The sequence below is a fragment of the Rhinolophus sinicus genome, chromosome 17 (assembly GCF_057876585.1).
Source record: "Rhinolophus sinicus isolate RSI-liver-muscle chromosome 17, RSI-T2T, whole genome shotgun sequence".
In the NCBI taxonomy this organism is placed as follows: domain Eukaryota; kingdom Metazoa; phylum Chordata; class Mammalia; order Chiroptera; family Rhinolophidae; genus Rhinolophus; species Rhinolophus sinicus.
Genome location: NC_142517.1, coordinates 119,131,818 through 119,157,337, shown reverse-complemented (window position 1 = coordinate 119,157,337; position 25,520 = coordinate 119,131,818). Strand labels below are relative to the sequence as shown.

General features: G+C 35.9%; 1 pseudogene; it reads left to right on the top strand.

Annotated features, from left to right (window-relative positions):
- The first annotated feature begins 294 nt into the window (after positions 1 to 294).
- LOC109456959 (sorting nexin-19-like) overlaps positions 295 to 25,520 on the top strand; it is a 70,359-nt pseudogene continuing 45,133 nt past the window's right edge.

Below are 25,520 nucleotides of genomic sequence, written 5' to 3'. Positions count from 1 at the left end.
TACAGGCTGCTGTGCAGGTGGTTTACCCCACTGAGTGGATTCATGTAAGTAGGTTCTGGTATCTGTTGACACCATTCTTTGTGTATGCTGCTTGTGGGGCTAATTGGATGGTGCTATGTTGTGGTCTGAAACCAACTTCCAACTATGTTGGTTCTGGGGCCTCTTGGGAGGGGCTGTGATATAGGTCAAGGTCAGCCACTGCCTGTGACCAGCTGGGGGCTACCTGGTAAAGCTATGTAGTGATCAGTGGTTGTTCGCTGCCTATGCCGGACCTAGAGGCATTTGGGAGATGCCATGCTGCGAACTGAGGATGGCTGCCACAAGTACCACGTCTGGGGTAGCTCTTCAAAAAGCCAGGATACCCTGAGGCCTGCTGCCACCTCCCTTAATTTTCAACCACTGATAACACCTTGTGCAGTTCTGGAGTTGGGTGAGTCAGGGTCTCAGGGAGTCCCTAGAGTGGCAAGAATGGTGGTCACCTGGTTAAGGTAAGTTCTGGTTTGGTGCCAGTGCTCAGCCTGAAGTGATTCAGCAAAAGTCTCAGAGTACACTGAGGCCAGTTGCTGCCCATCTGCGGCTTGCCACTCTCTGATAATTTCCAAGAGAGAGTGCCGTACAGTTGGGAATGGCTGCTAGCAAAGTGCTTCTGATGGTGTGGAATTTTGGTGGGATGGGGTCTCAGTTGAGTCAGTAAGGTGGAACAGCCTATTTCACCAGGCCAATCAGATTCAGATTTGGCCTGTGGGGAGCAGGCTCCACATGTTCGCTGCACAGGAGAAGATCCCCTCACAGGGAAAATATCAACTGTTCTCCAGTCCTTCCCACATTGTTACACACTTCAGTCTGCACTCCGTATGTCTCCAAGGCCCCTCGAGTCACACTGTCCCTCCGCTGGAGACCAAGGTGAGTACCTGCGAGCAAGTGAACCTGTGAGCAGGCTGTTTAAGAGGATATCTGGGTTTCCTGCAGCCTTCTGTCCCACCCAAACAGTCAGAATCACCCGTTTTTCACAGCCAGATATTGTGGGGCTCCTCTTCTCAGAACCAATATTCCTGCTTGGGAGCCTGGGTTGGGGGCTGGGGTCTCTTGCTCCTCTAAGGGGAAGCAACACAGCCTAGAGATATCTCCTGATTCTCAACTACCAAACACAGGTGTGTGGCCCACTCTGTGTCTCCACCCCTTCTTCCAGTCTCGATGTGGCTTCTTTAAATTTTCAGTTATAGGACTTCTGTTCGGATAGACTTCAGATGGCTCTCCAGGTTTATTGTCCTATAATTTAGCTGTAATTTTAATGTGTTTATCAAAGACCGCAGACACAGTGTTTACACACTCTGCCATCTTGGATTTCTCCTCTCAATATTCTGTGTCTTTAATGTTTATTTTTTTGTAAGAAATACAGAGTTTGGTCTTACGCATTTTTTTAAAAAATGTTTTTTCCTTTATTTCAGTTCTATTTAATCCAGCCAATAATTTTTACTTTTTATTAAATGTTTGATTCAATTACAATGAAAGTAATTGTTGGTGTGCTTATATTTGCATTTCTCATATTTGTATTTGTTTGTATCTGCTACCCCTTTGTAGTGTTTTTGTTTGTTTGTTTCTCTCCTCCTACCTTGTTTTGAGTAAAATGCATTTTGTGATCCACTTTAATATTTTATAGAGTATTTTGCTTTACATTTTTACATTATTATTATTTTATCAGTTGCTCTAAAAACTATAATACCTTCAAGTTATAAAAGGGTGTCTTTAGATCATATACTATCTTCTAGACAATGTAAAAAGTTACAGGAATATACCTTTGTTGACACCCATTTTCATCCTTTAACTTCTGTTGTCTTAAATTTTATTTCTATAACTACACTAAAAACACTACTAAATATTTTTATTATTTTTACGTTAATTACTCAATTTTCTTTTTTAAATTTAGAGAGATAATTATAAAAGGGCATTTTATATTTAACAGAATAGTCATTGTTTCTGCTGTTTTCTTTCTTTCTTTTTTTTTAAAATTAGTTTCAGGTGCACAAGACAAAGCAAAACTTAGACGTTTATCATTTATATCCATCACACTGTGTGAACCCTCCCTCCCCCCATCCACTATCTCTCTGTATGTTCCCCAGATTAATTTTCAAAACCCCATGGCCATCTTGTGATTACCGACTATTTTTTAAACCTCTCACCTTCCCCTTATCCCCACCCCCCCACGCCCCTCTAGCAACCCTCTGTTTTTCCTCCATGCTGTTTTCATTTCATCTTGAGTATCTGTATTTTTTCCTGGTATCATTTCATTTTAGTTTATAATTTTTTATTAACATTTTGTGTTGTGCAAATGTGCTTTAAAAAATACTCTCAGATTTTGTGTATATGGAATTGATTTAATTTTACCTTAAATTTTGAAGAATGTTTTATCCAGAATTCTACTTTGAAAGTTTTTCAGTTTTTCCCCTCTCATGATTACCGTCAGTATTTCACTCTGTTACCTCTAAACACCTTTGATTCTTGTGATGGGTCAGCCATGCTATCATTGTTTCCCTGTATAAAAAATGTGTATTTTTTCCTGGAAGATTTTAGTATCTGCTTTTGTTTGTTTGTTTGTTTAATTTACAACAATTTTCCTAATGGTGAAGCTCTGTGTTGTTTTTCTAATCTCATCCACTATTTTTTGTACCTCTGATGATATCTTCTATCCCAAAGCTTTTGAAAGGGATATGGCAGATGTCATAGATCCCTTAAAGTTCTTGAGGACTTTGTAGGTGTTATTATTTCCTCTCTTGTCTCATATTCATTATTCAGTGATTGAAATACTAGAATTCCAGGGGAGGTTACCTCAAATCTTTTGTCCAACTTTCAGTTTCCCTCAACTGAAAGTAGAAATGCCTCTGATGGATTTCTTTCAGTTCTCCTGTTATTCCTCACCCTTGTTTGGGACTTCATAATTGGGAGAGGTTCCCCATGCCTCAGGGGAGGTGTCTTTTAACTGTTCTTTATAACCCAGTTACCTTGACTACACTCTGCCAATGCATTCATTGAAATTGGCGGTGACTACAAACTTATTCTGAGGGTGGAACTCTTCTGAATTCTAATATGTCACTCCAGCAGACATGTGATTATTAAATGGTGATAAAAAGTTAGCTTTTTGTTACCTTTATTCTTCTATTCATTTACTCATCCATTCATTCAACAAATATTTTCTGAGTGTCCATTTACCTCAACATGACTGTGATGGTATAACAATGTGCAAGATAAAAATAACTCTGGCTTCTAGAGGCTTAAAGAAAATTGGGTAATAATAGCTTTCAATTTAGCACTTTCTTCGTGACAGCTTTCAAGGAATAGTGAAACAAGATAGAAATGAGTATCCTGAAATTCCTTGTACATGGCAGTGTCTACAACTGGTTTCCAAAAATAGGCAACAGATAAATATTCATAGGTTTGTGTTGCCTGTGCAATGATACTATAATTAAAATATCATGTTTTCATGTGTCAGTAGATATTCAATTCAAATTGTGTTTACTTATTCTCCAGGATGTGTGTATTGTATTATTATATATTAATTTTGTGATGTACTTTTTATAATTGGCAGGATTTAGTTTCATGGAGGGGTTTCTTAGCGTGTACCATCTACATTCATTCACCTGTGATCAATAGCCTATGGTAACTGAGGTGACCAGCTATGGTTCATACTGTGATCTCCCTCACCAACAGATTTCTTCATAAATTCTCTGAAAGAGTACCTTAATAGACTGTGTATGGATACCAGTGTATAATGTGAAATGTCTCCCAATGGTATTGTTCCTTAATAAATATAAACTATAATATAAACTCTAAACCATAAAAATGATGCTAATGAAGAGTGCAGCCCTGGTGCATAAAGACATGGTTGGTGTTTCACAAATTAACTTTGGTGACTGGATTGATATCAGCAAAATGGCACAGTAGGCAGTTCCAAGCTCTTGTCTCCTTACAGAAATATTGAAAAGCAAGCAGAAACTGTCAGATTCAACTTCATCAAAACTTTGGAAAATAGCCAAAGATACACATTGTCCAATTGTGTGCTGCTAAAGAAAAAGGCAACTAAAAATGGGTAGAAAGTGTTGTGGCATTGTACTTTCCCTTGCCCTACTCCTTCTTCAGCTTGCAGTGGTCTTGGTTGAATCACTGGCAGCTTATGTTCCCAGTGTGTGAAACTCCTTTCTGGTTACAGAGGAAGCAGAGCAGACCTCACTCACAAATTATTGTGTATATCTGTTCTAAGTCATCTGAGGGCTACTTGAAGGACTGACACAAGCACTCTTCTCGGTTTAACCTAAACAGGAACTCAGATTTTAATATATACATATATTCACATACACAAAAATTCATGAGCAGGATGTCTGCTTTAGGATAAGTATCAACTGTGCTCTGTGAAACTTTGATTGAATTTTAGTGGAGGGGTTTTCAGTGGAGCCAACATTTTGATAGTTCTGTTATACATAAACTGTATCCATTCATTCATTTAATTATTAATGAGACATTCATCAACTAGTTATATTTTGCTATGCATTTCTAAATGCTGGTCATAAAATAACGAGCATGAGAGTTTCTTTTTTTCCTTGGAGTACTTACAGCACTATGGAATGATTAATACATAAGTCAACTGTTATCATGAAGTAGTCTAAGTGTTATGATACTGATCGTGGTAATAACATAATTCTATGGCACAGGTACTGACCACACAGAATGACTACCAGTTGCAGCACTAGAGTGAGTCCGTGTAGGCCTCACGGAGTTGTGTGATTTGAGAGCAGTGTGGCATATCCTGGGAGAGGGGATATCCTCCTTCACTAGGCCAGGAAGGACTAGGTTGTCATGGTGGGTCACTTGTAGAGCTTGAGGTAACAGTTATTTATCAACTGGCATAGAATTCTCTCAACAATTTTCCAATCAATATATGTCTTCGTTGATTCACGAATGAATGTCAGCCCTAGAGAGAACTAAGCAAGTTCTCCTACGAAACAGAGTTAAGACACACAATCCAGAGGTTGGGGGTCAGCAGGTTTTACCATGAGTATTACAGCTGTGGTAAGGCACAGGCAAGACAGATTCACATGGAAAAGGAAGAGTGTCCACATTCAGTGAGTTGGAGGTGTGCACATGCAAATACACTGGAGAGAGCATAGAGTGGTTAAATACAGCTGGCCTGGAGTGCAATATGTGTTGGAGATAGTAGAAAGAAGCCCATCAGGGAAGCTTCATAAAGGTCTTGTACAAAATGTTAAATTTATTTTGTAGTAAAAACAAAAAGTGTTTAAGAATTGACTGAGGAACTGATATATAACATTTGTCTCTCAAATCACTTTTAAAAACATGTGGAGGATAGTTTGCAAGAAAGGAGGGGCAAAGTGCAAGCAAATGATCTATTATAAAAATCCAAGTGATATTTATCATATTAAAATATATAAATGCATTAAAGTAGCATGCTTAATTTACACCTTAAATTTATACAATATTACATGCTAAATTTATTCAATAAAAAAGAAACACTTCATTAAAACAAATTTAAGTGAGAAAGGCTGAGGGACAAAATAAAGACTGGAGATTAAAATGAGAAAACAGAGTTTAATAACATTGAAGCAATGTTAAAAGATTTTGTGTAAATCAATTATTTTGGTCAAAAAAATTACACAATTTCTAATCAGTGAGACAAAATCCATTACTTATCCCTATGCCATTCTTATACTAACATACCTCCCTGATGAATTTATAATGTCCTCTAACCAATAGCGTAGGTTTAAGAATTGCTTTGTGAGAAAGGTTGTTTGAGACTTGACAAGATGTTGTACTACAGGAAATCATCACCTGGATAAGTGGACAGAATGATAGGAAAGTGAGAGCTTGTTTCACTAGGCCCCAGAGTCCTGTTTGGGATTATGAGTTGGAGAGTTATAGGTCTACCACAAATCTTCAGGTGGGCTATAGAGTCATATATCTGTCAAACAAGAAGAAACAACACGAGAAAGTTTGACCTGTGTGTTAGGACATCTGGGGGAAGTTGGCCCCAAATAGGGGTATTCAGCAAAGAAGAAAATGATCAATGTAGTCATGAAAATATTTGAACATTTTTTTTCATGGGAACAAACACATAGCTGAGCAGATTTTGAAATACAGTAGTACCTCAGTTTTTGAACATCTCCGTTGACAAACATTTCAGTTTACGCATGCTGTAAACCTGGAAGTAAGTGCTTCAGTTTTCGATCACGCCTTGGGAAGTCAAACATGTCATGCGGCTTCCACTGAGTGCAGGATCCTGAGGCCTAGCTGTCTGCTGTTTTCCAACATTTCAGAACTCAAACGGTCTTCTGGAACGGATTACGTTTGAAAACCGAGGTACCACTGTATTGTATACGAAACTTAGGAATTGGAGGAAGCCTGCCTGGCCTTACCTCTGCTTTTTCCTTACAGTAGCCATAGAAGGTAGGATTGATTACTTAATCTTGTTGACCCCAAGAAGGAATATACCTGTCAAAAAGCACACCCTGTAGCTGACTGGGCCCAAATTCATAATAAGTCTAACAACTTTGTTTACAGTGGACCTCTCACACATGCTGCCTTTCAGGGAAAAGCCACAGACTGGGATGCCAAGGTTCCTGCATTGTGTTTCTGCCTTCTGAGCTGACCCTTATAAAGGAATTCCTGGAACCATGTTTTGACAAATGGGCTGAGACCTGTCCCTCAATTGGATCTGCACTGCTATGACCTCATTTACATCTTTACTGACCCGAGTGGCTTCATTATGACCAATTAGGATGCACAATTCTGACCAATCATGACAGTGCTATGTGGAAAAATCAAACTGTGCAAAATTGGACTCCTCGTTTGCATAAAAATGGACCAATCAGGGACCAGGGCAGGCATTTTCTCTATGTAAGTGGGGTTTCCCTGGGTCTCAAGGGAGTGTGCTTTCAGTTTCCACTGGAGGCTGTTTCTCCTGTTTGCAAAGTACTCACCTAAATAAAGTGTCTCTTTTTACTGCACCACAGACTGGGGACTCCTGTTGGCATTAAGTTGGTGTCAGTGACCTTTTCTTGACAATCTCTTTGACTTTCAGTTTTTCATTTGCAAAATGGTTACATTAATGTCCAATATGTCTTATTATTGTTAAGGTAAAATAAGCTATTGTAGATAGAGATTCAGCATTTACAGTAGGGGCAGGTGGAATAAATCAGTGCTTGTCTTCTCTCCCCTCAGCTAATCTCAAGCCCAATCCACCCAATGTCTGGCTATAGACTGCCTCTTTCTGTGGTGATACTGGTTTATTTAAGTTTTTGTAGAGTCCAGTTGTCTTAACTCAGTATGTTAATACAGTATTTATAATCACCTTGTAGATTTAGACTCTAAAACTTAGGGACAACACCTGAGATAATAGAGTTTGAACTTATTATAAAAATGGGTTTTAGTAGTAATCTTTAGTCCACTCTTTTTGATATGTTTGCACTTTCCTTCTATGACTGAATGGCCTTGTGTTGATTCTTCTTTATTGGGAGTTCTCTATAATCTGTCCCGGGAGGCACCTTGGTGTCTCCCCATCTTTAATGTATATGTGACTCCACAAGCAAAACACGGAGAATGATAAGATTCTCTAGGGCTATGTTAACCCCAATCAATTTAAAGACAAGTGGGAGAAATGTATGTATAACAAAATCTGTTAGAAATTCTCATCTGTCATAGACTTACATCTTTACAATTAAACCATTGTTTTCATTTTGTTAATTACAGAGCAAGTTACGTACACAGTATGATGCAAAAAAAAAAAAAAAAAGACTTGAACCTATATCTCTTTAATGATAAAGTCCATGGTCACAGACCATATATATCACTAAATTGGGTCTGTGATAGAAAGACAAACTTTCTTAGTGGCCAAGAAGTAATAATCAGTGCAATGCCCAAAAGACAGTCTGTCTGGTTTATCAGAACTCCTAGTATAGTTAAATAATACAAAATAAAAATAACTATTCTATTTTTTTCACTCAGTGTTCAAAGACATGATTCATAAATTACAGCAATAAAATGGGAATTATATAGACATCTATAATATATCTTAAATAGGTATCTAAAATATATATGTGTATATATGTATATATATGTATATGTATATTCATAAGCTTACATAGATAGCTAACCTCTAAACTCATATATATATATATATATATATATATATATATATATATATATATTCCACCACTTATATAAATCTCTAACTCACTAACTTACAGTGACAGTTATCTATTTCCCTAAGCTTATATAGACATTTATGTACCTGTAACTTAGATATTTATACCCTTAACTTATATCACTATCTATACCTCTGATTTACATAGATATCCATAATCCTAAATTTATATAGATGTCTAAACCCCTAAGTTATATAGATAGCTATGCTCCTAAGTTAAATATTAGGTTGGTGCAAAAGTAATTGCGGTTTAAAAGGTTAAAAATAATTGCAAAAAATGCAATTACTTTTGCACCAACCTAATAAATAACAACATTCTTAAACATATAGATATCAATGTATCGAATTAATCTACACCTCTCAAATCACATGGATATTTAGACCCTTAAACTTAAGTATGTGTGTGTATATGTGTGCATATATGTATATATATATATATATATATATATATATATATATATATATGCATATATACATATACATATGGATACCTATACCACTAAACTTATATTAATATTATTCTAATGCTTTCATTTTTACAACTTTAAAATGGGGAACAAATTCAGTGGCAGGAACTGGATTTCCATACTGTAATATTCTTATATTGGAAGACAAATATTCTCATTGATCAATAGCTATACTGTCACTTAAAAGAAACAGTTTAAAAGTCATGACTTCTTTTTTTCTTTCCTAAAGCTCATAATTTCCATCTGCATAACTTTCATCCCATTTTCCCATCTGGTTGGTCCAGATGGAATATGTTGCTGTTATAGCACCATCTGTTTTGGAAATTGACTGATATTACTTACATTAATAATTAGATGAAGATATATAACAGTTTTGAAAAATCACCTTGTGGATATGACGACTTTGTTTGCGATAAGTTTTGATTTGTGACTTAATTAAATACAGCTCAGGCTCTCCATTGAATTTGAATAATTACTTATCAGAGAAGGAAGACAGAGATGTGGTCTTGAGTCTCCTAGAAAAGGAGGAAACTCAGGAGGCTATCCTAGTCACAGAATTCTCCTCCTTCCCCATTCCTTCCTCTCCGACCACAAAAAAAAAAAAAAAAAAAAAAAAAAAAAAAGTTGTTGGAAGAAGGCTGAGTTCCCTCTCTCAGGGTACATTGCAGCGATTACTGCGCGCCACTTCAAGTCCTGTCTGTGCACTTCATAGAAGTTCTAAATTGGCCTTCTCTGGGACGACTCAGCATCTGAGAAATGTCCTTCGGAACCTGGGCTCCCCCATCTTTCTTATTGGCCATGAGTGTCACCTGGTCTCAGTTTCTAGGCTGGTTGTCTTGTGCCCATAAGGTGGCTGCTGCCAAACTCTGCCTCAGGTGTTCTCGTAACAGCTTTGCACGAGGGAAGTTTATTCCCAGGTACTGTTCTCACTTTTTATCATGGAGTCAACTCCTTTCTCAGAAGCCTGTCAGCAGACTCACCTTACATTTTACTGGCCAAAAGGGATTACATGCTTACTGTTAAGCCTGTTATAAGGAACCATATGGTTGGCCTGGGCAATCATGATTCACCCTGAGGCTGGACACAGTCACACAGATACTTGAAATAACACATCCTTATAATAACGGCAAATTGAGCAAAGGGGGTGCTCAGAAAATTTAGCCTCTAAAATTATTCAACTTGTTTGGAAGGCACATATATTCAAATACTAATTTTTCTTTTCACAAAACTTTTCCTCATTCTGCTAGATGGCACTGTCTTCTAAAGCGTTTTTAGAAAACTAAACATTGGCTAGCATTTTCTAAGTCATGAACTGTCTCAACGCAGTAAGCTGTGAGCAGCAGGACAACAATCCAAAAAGAACGAAAGTGGTTTGTAATGCTTAGAGCATCAAAAGTTGAGAGCCTCTAAGCTAGCCCTTTGGATTAATACCTTGGGTTCCTGGCTCATTTGAGAAAGAATAGAGCATTTTTTTGTGGATAATCACGATGCTACAGAATGTATCCCCCCAAATTCACATGTTGAAGCCTAACCCCCAATGTGATGGTATTAGAAGGTGAGGCTTTTCGGAGGAAATTAGGTCTTAAGAGTGAAGTCCTCATGATAAAATTAGTGGTCATGTAAGAAAAGATAGGTCATTGTGCTCTTGGTGAAAGGGTGGTCATCTGCAAACCATGAAGCTGGTTCTCACCAGGAACCAAATTGTCTGGCAGCTTGATCTTGGACTTCTCAGCCTTCAGAACTATGAGAAATAAATGTTTGTGGGTTTTTTTTGTTTTGTTTTTGTTTTGTTTTGTTTTTTTAATGTTTGTGTTTTAAGTCACTCATTCTATGGTAGTCTTTATTAGGTTGGTGCAAAAGTAATTGCGGTTTTTGCAATTATTTTTAATCTTTTAAACCACAACTGCTTTTGCACCAACCTAATACATTAGCTCAAACTGACTAAGCTACATTACCAGAATAATCATAGAAAGGCTAGCTGGTCACTAGCTGGTCACTTCATGCACTCAGAAGCACATGTGTTATTTTCGCCTAGGCACCAACCTCGCTTTTTGTTCCTACTAGTGAGTTGTTCAAGGTCCCATTGTATCTCTGACTCTGGCATCTGGCTGTCGCTTACTTCCAAAGCAACCTTCAAAAACCACAAGTTCTAGTTCCAACAATTAAATGTGCATGAGGCAAATCCACATAGACGAATTTTGGACTTTAGGTGACAACAAAATTTGAACTTTGTGTTCTTGCATTTTTAGATTTTTGTCTTCTTTCTGGGGCCAATATATAAAGAAAAATCTATAGATTCATAGAAGTAGAAAAGTCTTGACAAGTTTCTATGGTAACATAAAGATGTCAAATCTTGTCATCATTAAATTACTATGGGCTACTAGAAGATATGAATAAGCTCTGTTACTATCAATTGATTTTCAGATAGTCTTACATAAGATAAATCAGTTTAGTATTTTTAAAACTTATGTAAAATAAGAGCTAAGTGATTTCTATCTTCGATCATTTGGATTTGTTTATTATCAAGGCATGATAAAGGGAGATCTTTTTTCATTCATTGGCTGCAGCTCTGGAGGATCCCATTCATAAGTAAGTATTTCATACCAGCAAAACATTATTTGGGCAGCTGCACACTTTCAATTTCTTTCTAGTTAAATGTCCTTTCATTTATTCTGATTGTATTATAGCTACATGTTTCAATTAGGCACTAATGACTTTAACAGTCTGGTTCAAAATCTGGTAACCTTTCAAAGGGAGAAGGTATACCTAGAAAAAGGCAGTGTGAGACAGGGTGGATGAGAGAGGTGAAAGGTGCTGTTAGAATGACACCAGGAAATGACTTTGTTAAGTATTTGAAACTAGATTATTGCACTTGATTTCAATGGAAGACTATCTGAATAAATACATGATTTATATAAATTATAAACGTTTAGAGATGGAAGAGATCTGAGAACTCATGTGTTCTATTTTCCTGCATTTTGTATATTAATAAATTGAGGTACAGAGTGCTTGAATAACTTACAAAAAATAATTCAGGCATTTTCTGACAGAACTTTGTCTAGAAACTTGAAGCTTCATTCACCATTCTTTCCATAACACTACAGTACATCTGAATAAGAAAAATTGATGAACCACTAAATAGATTTTATACCTTCCCTTGTTCATATATTCAGCAACACTTGCAGGAATTATGAACTTTTTCACATAATCCTCTCTGATGCAATACATTCACACATATGAAATGACATTCATAATTTGGAGATAGTTATAGTTTCTTACTCACTCACCTCTTCACTGAGCTAAGTCACCCCAATAAATCATTGCCACAGGAAGAAGCTGTATTTCTTCTTCTTTTCTTATTTTTTTAAATTCCATGCAAATCTCGATGTCTTATTATTCTACAGGATCCAAAAAACCATCTCTACCCTTGTGCAATACAACTGGGAGGGCAGATTATGTTTGTTCACAATGGATTCAGAGGAGTGTATTTTCGGTTTATACTCATATCTTTTCATATCCCACATTAAGAGAATCACAAGTTTTTTGTATCTATAATAATGATATTGACTAATAGTATTCACTCATGTATAACTGTCCTCTTCTTCTGGGCCAAGAAAATACAGGAATATTCCAGAATTCCAGAACAAAATTGTGGATTTTGTTCCAGACCACCATAATACAGTGAATATTGCAATAAAGCCAGTTGTAATTTTTTGCTGGTGGAGGCTCTTTCCTTCAATGTGCAAAAATGCAGCATCTGTGAATCATAATAAAGCAAACCATGATAAGACAAAGTATGCCTGTATTATACTTCCCCTCCCTCTTGTTGTTTGGTGTAGCCAAGCGACCAATTTCAGATTATGGGATTGAGAGAGCATATGCTATATCATTTCTGTATGCAAGCATTTCATAGACTATATGGTACCCTTCTACACTATTTTCCCCAGTTGTGTCAACTGAGGAGGCCACAGATTCCAGATAATAAAGCCATAGTGTGATGGAGATACTCTCTGCCTGGGTCTTTGAAAAGATTAATGGTCTATCTAAATAGCAGCTATGACCTGTGGCCAACTTTACATGAGCAGAAAATACAGCTGTAAGATTTGGAGGTTCTTTGTTCTTACAGCATTATTTAGTTTCTTCTGATTAACAGGCTTTAGTCAGAATGCCTTGTCTTTGGCCAGGATATTTTTAATATTTAAATTTGAAAGAGTAAAGTTAGGTCATTCATTCATTTAACCATTTATTCATGAATCTGTTTGATTTCAAGCATTTTACTAAGCCTAAGGACTGAGAAGAACATAATTCATCTATGACCTGTAGTGCATCACGATCTGGGGCAGAAAACAAACAAAAATATAATAGAGAGATAGATGCTAAAAATGAGGCATGTACCCAGCACTCCAGTTGAACCAACAACAACAAAAAAGGATCTTCCTCGAAGGCTAGTATGGCTTTATGGAAGAGTTGACATGTGAGCTAAAAAAAGATCTGAGCATGAATTCACTTGTTGGGTAAAAATAGCCGAGAGGACAAATCACAGAGAGGAAATAGCATGCATAGTGACACAGAGTGAGAAAACAACATATTTTAGCAAAGTATTCTGGCATGGCTAAAATGAGGACCATCATTAGAGATGAAAGGGCCAGATCATGGAGGGTTTGTGTGATATACCATGAATTTTGGTTTTGTAAATTTGTGTTGCAGTACTGTTTACCTTGAATGCCATCTATGCCAGATTTGCAGTGGATACCTGGATCTTTGAGCTAAGATGGATCCTGAGTGTGTTTATACTCAATCTTTAAACTATGGGAGAGGATAGCAGTAGCTCATGTGATCAAATCTTTGCAATGAATTAGCATCAATTTAATACTTGCACATATGAGAGTAACTCACTTATTGAAAACCACATGAGTACTCAGTTTTTTATTTCTCATTTCATGAAAAAACAAATCCAACAACAACCAAACACACAAGCACATACACACACACACACACACACACCACTCACAGAGACAGTTCTGTAACTGTTAGATCCATGAGAGAATGAGACAGAATTCTCATCTAAATTCAGAAGATAGAATACCTCTTTTCAAAAATAATAAAGAAAAAGAATATGATCCTCGAGAGATATGTAGGCATTTCCTTCTTCTTCTTCTTTTTTTTTTTTTTTTTTTGGCTCTCCAAAGTAGAAATATATTTATTAAAAAATAAAATAAAATAGGAAAGTGCAAATAAGAACATGGGAAAAATACATGGTGTCCAAATGTCACGAATTAGGAGTAACTGGCATTAACAATTGAGGCCCTCATTCCAGAGAGTGTCCTATGTGTAAACACAGATGAAAGATTGAGAGATGAATCGTCTGGAGATCAATGTGTTGGGAATGCAAAAGTTGTGAGTATGAAATTCTATACTTAGCTATTGCATATTTATTTACTGGAAGTGGTACTGTTTTATGGGACATTACTAGATGGAAGAACTTAATGGCTACAATGCAGGCAATAAAACTAATTGCCATAAACCTAACAGGTTATCCGTATAATATATGCATTCTTCAGATTTCAAGAACTGAGAGGTTGTAGAATCAGCTTCTTTTTTCAGGTCACACAGCAAATGGAGACAATAATATAATCCACGCATGGCTTAATGTGATATTTTACTTGCCCATGTGGACTGTGTGGTACAGATCTTTGTCAAACCTATTGCTTTGAGATTTAGCTCCACATATGCATATAATTTATTTCTGAAAAACAAAAGAAACGTTTGTCTAGGGAAATAATTTCTTTCTAAACAAACTTTTAAACCATCACAAGCTGAGATACCAAATCCTTATCATGTATTTTCCTTTAAAAACATAATCTATAAATATAAACTGAGTCTAATAAAGAACATCTGGATTGCCTGAGTAGACCACTATTTATTTGATTAAATCACACAATGATAGACGTGTCTGATTTCCATATTTTGTAAATTATTTGGGATATAATTATTCTGATTGAATTTCAATACATGGTTTTTACAGGTTCCTAGCTTAATCTTTTCTTCATGAAAATCAGTTGATTCCAAATTCCCTCTTAGGTCTGGAAATGTGAGCGTGGTGTATATAAAAATTGAGAAAAAATCAACAATGGTTATCAAGAAAAGGGCAAGAGTGCCATAGGATCTATCCTGGCAACCAGAAAGCTCAGAGACTTGATTTATACATAAAGCTACTATTACAAAATGGTTCCAACAAGAGCATTACAGCATTTAAAAAAAAAAAAATCAATATTTTGAGATTTCAAATAAAATATATTTGTTAACAATTTCCAAATAATCAATCGGTTACTGTCATAATTTACTGTTAAATTTCATATTTTTCTAAGACTATAATCAACTGAATTATAATCTTACATAAAGATGTAATGAAAGCAATTATTATCTGACTATTTTAATACAGAACTATAAAGTCACTTGGATTAAAAAAAATACTTGATAGATCATATTTTAATGATTGTCAGAAGAAGCATAAGAGCAAAGGGTCAGAAAGAAGTGTCAGGGGAAATCCAGCTCACCATGGCTGTTTTTTACTTTTTTTTTTTTTTTTTTTGCAATCCCGTAAACGTCTTCATTTAAAAGGGCAGGGAAAGGAGGTGCCAACCAAAGGCTACATTGATTTGGCATATGACATATTTCCTTAAGCAAATAATTCTGGGTCACTTTAAAGGGTTATCCACTAACTAATAGGAAGAAAATACTGTATTATATATTTTACTGTTTAACCCCTCAAAATGCAAGCTTCTTGAATTGGATTTACTGCTGCCAGGATCTCTTATGGTCCACAATATGAAGCAAATTTACTTTCCTAATGCAACTTGAGTAAATATATGTCTGGTGGGAAATATTTTATCTGATGGGATCTCAATGAAAATTTTTATTTCTGAGGTGGGAGGAATGTAAATGGTCAAAGAAATATGGCTATAATAAGATATATATTCTAGGGAAACAGTAAAGATACAGCAGCAGCCAAGGAGAATCAGGAATAGAATAAATTATGTTTATAAATTAAAAAAAAAAAAAACATGACAAGAGTCTTAGTAGATTTGTTTATTTGGAAAATGTAAATGCCAAGAGATTTTTTTGGCATTTCTATATTTTAAGTTTGGAATAGAAATATTAACTATAATAGGGTAAATCACAGAGGCAAGAAAAACCTACAGTAATGTACCTGTGAACTGTATAAAGGCATCTAAACTTCTCGGTAAAAATTCAAGGAGTGTGCACTCTAAGGTGAAAAATGATAAATTTAACCTCAAATTGAAAGTATGAGAGAAAAGAGAAAAACTATAATAGAGAACCAATGCAAAATCCCAGCCAGCCAAGTGGGGAATCCTTAATCCAGCTGGCTGGGAAATTTACTCCCAGTTTCACAGGACTCAATGGTGTGCAATTAATGTGTGGTATGGCCCCACCCTGCAGGGTAGGCTCTAGTCTAGGTTATCGCAAGACAAATTTTCCATTCAACGGAAACTTTGAGGTCACGAAACTATACTCCTAGACTGAGAAGGAAATTGGACAAGCACTTAAGAGACAAAGCAGAGCAATGAAGGGAAATAACAAACATCATTCCGAATGACTGAGTTCCCATCAATTCCTGCGGGCGCTGCTACAGCACTCTATTCACATTCTCAAAGGCTTCTCACAAAAGCACTAGGCATTCAACTCAACATAATGATTTAAATAGAATATGATATCCACCATGATGACAATGATAAAAATTAATGTAATACCACTGAAAATTTTGCATTTTAACAGAACTTTTGGCATTCAAAGCAGATATTAAATTTGCATTTTGACATTCAAAACAGGTTTTTAAATTTATGTTTTTATTTCATTTTATAACAGTTCTGTTTGGAAGGTAGTCTCAAATAAATTATTCCGGGAAAATCAACTTACTGGAGGCCAGAGGTAATCTGAAACTAATGAAGTGTCCAGTATGTTTTGCTATGTCTTATGTCTTGTTGAAATGGTTCCTATTAGCAGAGTTAAAATGACTGAGATTTATCAATTTAAACAAATAATTTTTAGGAGTGTAACATATGTAAGATTATGTACTAAATCATGAATATGTAAGAATAAATAGGAAATAGTTCTTCTCTTCATATCCAATAGGGGGATAATGTATACATATGGATTAAAATGCAATATTAATTTTTGTGGTAGATGAGATGTAATTTATGGAGGTGATACAGGAGGGAGTGATGTTTACTCTTGCAGAGCAGAGGAAAAATAAAACATTTCTTGGAGGTAGGATTGCTTTAAAATGACATTTAATGTTTTAGAATCTTTTTAGGAGTGGCTGTTGATGAATTTTCTATTTGATGACTCCTTGAAGTTTAGTTAAAGATACAACTCAATTTAATAAACACGTAATGAATTCCCACCCACTACACCAGACACTATAAATGCAAAGCCAAGTGCATGCCCTCATGAAGATTATAGAATGGAAAATAATAGATACAGGAGCAAGTGTTCAAAACAACATGGCGATGCTCTGATAAAGAGTAGCATTGTGTGCTGAGGGGCCCAACAACTTCAGTCTGTAAACCCTTTGAACGGAGAGATCATGCAGAATGGGGATCAGAAGAACTTATAAGAGGATAATATCTAATATGAGTATTGATTATTTAATAAGATTTAGCCAGGATAAAAGGATGGGGCATTGGGTGGGAAGGGAAACAAGATGGGTGGGTATGGTGGTTGTAAAGGAAACATTCCAGGCAGAAGAAACATGAGAATAGAAAAATGACCTGCCATGAGGAATATAAGGAGACAGCAGCTCTACACGTAGATGGGGCTGGAGGAATTAAAGCCTTGGTAACATTATTGGCAGTTGAGAGACACAATAACCTTAGCGTTTCAAAGAAATCACATGTGCTGTCACATGAAATTTGGTCTGAAAGGAATATCTGAAGCACAGGAGAAGATAGAAGTCTATTTGAGACATCCAGGTGAGAGCTAATGAGGATCTGGGTGGGGCAAAAGTAGGGGATTAAGAGAACAGATATTCAAGCAATATTTTCACAAGAAATTGATAAAACGTCATTATTGTTGGGGGAAGGTGAAAGTTTACAACCTAGCCAACTTAGTGGTTTCACATTAAAGTAATTTAATGCAAAAATAGCAACATTTCTTTTCTTTTTAGAAACATACATTTCTACCCATAAGCATGATTCTCAAGGTGCTGTTTTCCTCAAATCATCTGTAGCCAATATGGATATCTATCTATCTATCTATCTATCTATCTATCTATCTATCTATCTATCTATCATCTATCTATCTATCTATCTATCTATCTATCTATCTATCTATCATCTATCTATCTAATCTATCTACTATCATCTATCTCTCTACCATCTAGCTTCCATTTAAAGTTTGCTTTATTACCTCTCAAACAAAAATACAATTCTAACAAGTTTTGTTATCACTTTTAAGCACTGGGGAATAAACCTTAAAGCTTACCATTTCTTGATGATATGAAGTAGTCATAGTTTTAGAAGCTTTGGTAGTTATTTGTCTTAGTTATTTGAATATTTCTCCTTTCTCCTTTTTTTTTTTTTAAATTTTCCCCCAGAAGGTCATGAAAATAGTTGAAAGCCATTCATAAGGTTAGGGGAAATTTTTGCTCATTATTGATCTCTTTAATAAAAATTGTGTTCATTTTATCGATATTTACTTTAAAGGTTGTGCTAGTTCAGATCCCCTGGGAAACAGATGCTGAGAAAGAGTTAAAAGTGCAAGAGGTTTACTGGTAAAAGACACAGTGGGAGAAAGCATAATTGGGCACTGAAAGCTTAAAAATGCCATGTAAATCTGATATCTGTAAAAGAAAATGTGGATAACAGAAGCAGACACCAGTGGGGAGCCCCTCATTACACAGTAGAAAGTCCTGTGTAAGACAAAAATGGCCAGATCCTAGAGCCTCTATGTTCTCATTGCTTAAGGGCTGCCCAAGAAGAGTGTGGCTACAGTTTTAAAGCTGAAGAAGATTATCGCAGTTTAACAGCAAGTCCTTCCTCCAGTAAAAGCTCAAAGCAGAACCCCCTTGTCTTCTGCTATCCACCCACATTTGTGTGGATCCACATCTCCAAACATGTTTCAGAGAAGCAGACTCCCCAGGATCCCAGGAGGACTTTGTTTCTGAGGAGGACTTTAAAAGGAAACCTAGGGGGATGAACAACATTCCAACACTGAGTAGGTCATGGAGCCTTAACTGGTCCTCATTCGTTTCCTAACCTACACTCCACTCTAAATTCCTCTCTTCATCACATTTAAACCTCTGATGGTCTCGTAAGCTTGCCTAGAGGTGTGACCCATAGTAACTTTGGGTCCAGTCTGAGTCCTGGTAACCATTTCCTTCTCAGGTTAGTGTTTCAATACTAGTTCATTTCACAGTTGGGCAACAGAATTGCAAGGGGCACTCAAGTGGATGACCTGAGAACCACATATACTTCTTCTTGCTCCCTTTGTGTAACAGTAGCCCCACTTCCTTCAGCTAATCAGGGTCCATTACCCTGTCATGAGGGTCACTTCTTGACTGCTGGTCCCTGGACAAAAGGAGTTCAAAGTACCCTGTCAGCTGTCCTTTATAGTTCTATGAGACTCTTGCTGTGTCCTTTTGCATGAGCACACTTCTTTTAGGGACTAGTGTCCCTAACTCTGCAGAACCCAGAGTTGTGGCTATGGGAAGCAAAAGTCATCCTGTGGGTCATTGGCAGTGATGGTGAGTAATGCTTCCAGCCACTTGGTTGCTAGACACATACGCTTTTCCCAATGGGTCACAGTGCCACGTAGAACTCGGGTTCAATGAGTATATTGCATCCTGGAAGATGCTACCCTATCCTCATGGAGTATTGCTTCTTAGCTGTCCCCTCAACTATGGCTTCCATAGACCATTCCAACAGTCTCTCAGGATGCTTTTTAATGATGTGTTATACAATGCAACCAGTTGAGCCTATGGCTATTGACCCAATCCTATAACTCCTTCACTGTAAAGATGGGTCCCTTGGTCAGTAGCTATGTTATGTGGGAATTAATGCCTGTTGGCTAGGAAATTTGTCAGCCCTGATAGTGACAATGACTGAGGTTCTGTATCTAAGAAAGCCAAATCCTTACTAGAATAATTATCTAGTAATTATCTAGTAATATTGGTCTGGGAAAAATAAATCCCAGACCAAATCCCATTGATGTAAACTTGCCATAAAGTGGCCATTTGGTCTCCCCAGGAAATAGTAACATTCCAGGACTCATACTGGATTCCACTGGCAGGCTGGCCACTTAGAGGTGACAGCAGCTAGAAGAGCCTTGGTGAGCAGAGACTCTGTACCACTGGGGCCAGTCAATTCATATGTGTCCAACATGGCATTTGGACCTAGCACATGACAAAATCTTGTAATACTAACTGGACAAGTAATTTTGTCTTTTCTATTACTGGACAAGTAATTTCTGCTCTAGTTTTCTATTCCCTTTGTTCTTCTGCTTGTTATATAGGTTTGACTTGTTCTTCTTTCTTTAGTTTTCTAAGACAAAAGCTTACAGGTTTACTTTAGATCTTCCTTATGTTTTAATATGTGCATTTAATGCTATAAATTTCTCTCTAAGCACTGCTTTAGATGAATACCTCACTTTTGGTAAACTGTATTTTATTTTAATTTAATTCAAAATATTATTTAAATTTCTCCTGAGACTCTTCTTTGACCAATGGGTTATTTAGAATTTGTCTAATTTCCAAATAGTTGAAGATTTTCCAGCTATCTTTCTGTTATTGATTTCTAGTGTAATTCCACTGTGGTCTGACGACATACTTTGTATCATTATCTTTTCTTTTGCATACGTGTGTTTTATGTCCCAGAATATGATCTTGATGAGTGTTCCATGTTAGCTTGAGAAGAATGTGTATTCTTCTGGTTTTGGATGGCGTGTTCTATAGATGTCAATTGGTCCAGTTCATTAATGGTGTTGTTCAGGTTGTCCACATCGTTTTACCAATTTTCTGCTTGTTTAGTCTGTCAATTACTGACAGAGATGTGTTGAGTCTTCAACTGTAATAGTAGATTTATATATTTCTTCTTTTAGTCCTATCATTTTTTTCCCCTAGTATATTTTGATGCCCTCTTGTGAGCTGCATACATATATAGGGTTTTTATATCCTTTTGGAAAATTAACTTTATTTTTTATTATGTAATCCCTCTCTTCACTCCTTGTAACCTTCCTTGTTCTGACACATGCTTCATATAAAGTTGATATAACTACTCAAGCTTTCTTTTGATTAGTATTAACATGGTATCTTTATGTTTCCTTTACTTTTACCTTACTTGAGTCTTTTTTTAATACATTTATTAGGACAACATTGATTAGTAAAATTATATAGGTTTCAAGTATACAATTCTATAATACATCACCTACATATTGCATTGTGTGCTCACTACCCAGAGTCAGTTCTCCTTCCATCACTATATAATTGATCCCTTTTACCCTCCTCTATCACCTCCCCACGTCCCCTTACCCTCTGGTAACCACTAAACTAATATGTTGTCTATGAGTTTTTGTTTCTCTGTTTGTCTTGTTCTTTTGTTGTTTTCAGTTTTATATCCCATATATGAGTTAAGAGACAGCTCAACTGAAAGGATAAATATAGACTCAAAGTGAAAGGGTGGAAAATGACACCCTGAACCAATGGCATTCAGAAAAAAACTGGGTGTATCCCTACTTATATCTGACAAAACAGACTTCAGGATAAAAAAGGTAACAAGAGACAAAGATGGACATTTTATAATGACAAGGGGACAATACAATAAGAAGACCTTACACTGAGTCTTTATATTTAATTTTACCAATTTCTTATACACAGTGTGTAGTTAACCTTGTTTTTAATATACTCTGATAATCTGTCTTTTAATTGGTATGTTTAGACAATTGTCATTTAAAGTGATTATTTGTACAGCTGGATTAATATCTACTATCTTTGAAATAGTTTCTATTTGTTGCATTGGCTTCTAAAATTGTTAATCATTATGTTCAAGGGTTAACGTTCAGTATATCAATTTCTCTTAATGAGAAGATGACACTTTCTTTTTCTTCTGTTGCATATGCTGTAATAACTGGTACTTGGCAAATCTGTCTCTTCTACTCATCTGGTAACTTCATGGTGGTAGGGTGCTTAATTTATTCAATTTCAGTGATGCCTGGCTGACTGCCTGTCAGTCAGCAAGTTCTTAATAAGTGTTTTTTTGTTTTTTTTTTTTAGTGAAAGACAAATATACAAAGAATCAGTGCTGGGGGACAGTGTGAGGCAAGTAACGACATATAAAAAGTAAATGAGAATCAACGTTGATAGCAATAACTTTTGAAAATAGGATATTTACCATATACTCTGCACTATAATGAATGGCCTATGTACACTACCATTTAATTGTCATAAAACCTTCGTAATAACATATAGTTGAGGTTTTGCAGATGTCAAGAAAACTGTTCAAGGGCGTACAGGTAACTTTTGTTGCCAGGACCCACTGTAAGGTTGTTAGGCCTCCAAAGATCAAACTAGTTCCACCAAAAACCTGCTCAAAAGTGCTGAAATGTTGCTCATGATGCTGTGATTAACCAAATATCTACCTAAACTCATTAATAGCATATTAGTTTAAATGCTCAGATTTTGTAAAGAAGCCACTATCAGCAAAGAATGTGCATCATTTTCTAATTCAGGGATTTTTTATTTATTTATTTTTTTTTTTGGCAAGATAACTCTTATCTCCAATTCATTAATTATTTTCTTGAGATGAACTTTTTCTTCATTTTTCACTAGAAACCCTCGAGGAGTGACATAATGCCCCCAAAATATATTATTGTACATGAAATCCACACTTTTGATGCTATTTGAAAAAAAAAAAATGTAGAAATATTTTGCCAGGCAGGAAATATTTTCTCAGATGGCCAAGTGAGTAAAATATTTATTTCTACAGGGGAAGAACCACAAGCAGGAAGAAGACATACAGCAGCAATAAAAGGTGCCTCCCATGAAAGGCTTCATTCACATCGGCATAAATGTGGCCAGAAACAGAATAAATTTTGTATAGAAATAAGTAAAGGGAGAAATGTGCTACTATATTTTTTCCGAGAGCAGTATACTCCAGCAATGTGCTGACATCTTTCTGTCCATCAGCAGATTTTGAATTTCAGTGCAAAAATATCTGGATGTAGCAATGAGGAGCAGAAGAGAAAAGCAGTACTGCCGGGCCATTCTAATTTTAAGATCACATCTGTAATGAGAAGGGGATAAATAATTGTGCTCAGTACAAAATCTAGGAGCTAAACAATCATCCATCCTTATTTGTTGTTGATTTTGGGGCTCAGCATTCCACTTGTCAGAGCCTCTGACATTTTCATCTGTAATATGGGGGAAAGATGGTTGTGAGGGTTACATGAAAACACATAGGAAACTACCTGGCATAGAGATGGACACAATGGATGCTCAATTATGCCTGTGCTTTTCTCCTCAGTATTGGGGATAAAAATCATCAGTGCAAAAGCCCGAGAGTATTCATGCTGAAATAGCATATACGAGTGTTCTCACTCTTCCATTCAATGCACCATCTTTTGGGGGTGGTTATTAAGTGCTCTGTAATGTTGTGGAAGAAGCCTCTCAGAAGCCCCTGGTGAGCTCCAGCTCCTGGACTTCATGCTCTTGCTCAAGACCTTCCCCTTTAGTGGGGTCTTGACCTAATAACTGTCATCTAATGTACAGAACACAGCAATAATATGGGACGTCACTTTCAATTTTAGATTATAAAATATTTTAATATTCCTATTGTTCACCTTGTCCAGTCTCTAGCTGATTGATTGGAAAGCAAGCCAGGTGCCATGTCGTGAGCTGCCCGATGTTGAGGCCTTTACGGCCATGGATGGAGGGAGGCCTCCAGTCAACAGCCAAGTAGGCACAGAAGTTCTCAAGCAATAATCTGTGAAGACTAGAATACTTCCAAGAACCAAAGAAGCAAGCTAAGGAGAGAATCTTCCTTGGAATCGAGCTTTGAGGTAACCGCAGCTCTAGCTAACACTTGATTGCAGCCTTCTGAGAGACCATGATTCAGATACATTCAGCTGGGCTGTGTCCTGATTCCTGACCCGGACTCTGTAAGATAATACATACATACTGTTTTCAGCCACTACGTTTTGTAGTAATTTGTTCCATAGCAATAGATAGATAACAGCAAATAGATAGATAACAAAATAGATAGATACAACTCTTATTGGTATCATGGGGGTGCAGAAGAAAAATAAAGATACTAATAAAAGAGCAAATATACTTGAATGGCTATTATGATTCTAAAATATTGCTAGAGCACATTTCTAGGCACATACAGTCCTGATCCTCAGGTTGCTGAAAGACACCCAGACTGTGAGATGGATGGAGTATCAGTATTCCTTAAGGAAGCAAGGCTGGTGTAATTCTAGCAGGTAGATGAAGTGAACTTATTATTTTGAAATTTCTTATCTGAGTTTAGATTGTTCAGTTTCTTCTCTTCTGAAGTCTTCCAAATCATTATTATATTGTTGTCTCATTGTTTTCTATGTTGTTGGTGTTTTCTTTCATTTGGTAGCCCCTTTATTGAGGAATAATTGATACGTAAAAAGCTATGCCTATTTAATGTACACAGTTTGATGAGTTTTGGAATAAGTATATACCCCTGAAACCATCACCATCATCAAGGTCATAAACATATCCATCACCTCCCAGTGTTTCCTCCTGCTTCCTTTATTATTATTGTGTGTGTGTGGTAAGAGCACTTCAGATAAGACCGACTCTCTTAGCAAATTTTAAGTACAAAATATAGTATTGTTAGCTATAGATACTATGCTGTATAGTAGATCTCCAGAACTTGTTATTTCTTTTATTTTTTTAATTTATTTTTTGTTGAACCTGTCAGTAAAAATATCATTAAAGTTGATCATGTACATAATATCAAGTCAAATAATCAAAATAACTTTTGACAAAGCAATATATTTTCATTCAAGCTACACAGGGAAATTATTTTGATTGTGCATATATATAAATGTGTATGTACTGATGTGTGTGTTTGTATATGTGTGCATTTGTGTGTTTAATTTTGGTGCTATCATTATAGCTCCAAATAACAAGCTATGTCTCTATTTTTTTAACTAATTTATTTTTTATTTTTATTATTATTTCAGTTCACATTCAAAATTATTTTATATTAGTTTCAGGTGTACAGCATTGTGGATAGACATTTATATAATTTAAAAAGTGATTCCCCCAATTAGTCTATTTCTTGCTGGTTAACATTTAAAAATCCTTAATGACTTTTGGTTTTAAAAGAGAAACACTATAATATAAGATTATTATAAAATACTATTTTATAATACTACTATATAGCTATATAATACATGAATTCTAGTATTACTGTTTTCAGTTGATTCATTGATTACCCTTGTCACTTTAATATATATATATATTAAGTATATATGTGTATGTATTTATACACGTATATATTCAATAGTTTTCAGGTTAATAGTCTATGTGTGTTTTATATGTACATAAACACACACACACACACACACACACACACACACACAATTAACCTGAAAACAATTGAAAATATTTTTTTTATTTAAGTATAGTTGGTATACAATCTTACATTGGAAGATATTTCTTGTAAAACATAAGATCAGGCTGGAAAAAATTACAGAGAATTAAAGAATTTCACAACAAGAAACAAAGTGTCACAGCAGATATATCTTTTATTTTAAGACATGATAAAATAGTTGTGCTGAAAAAATAGTTTTGA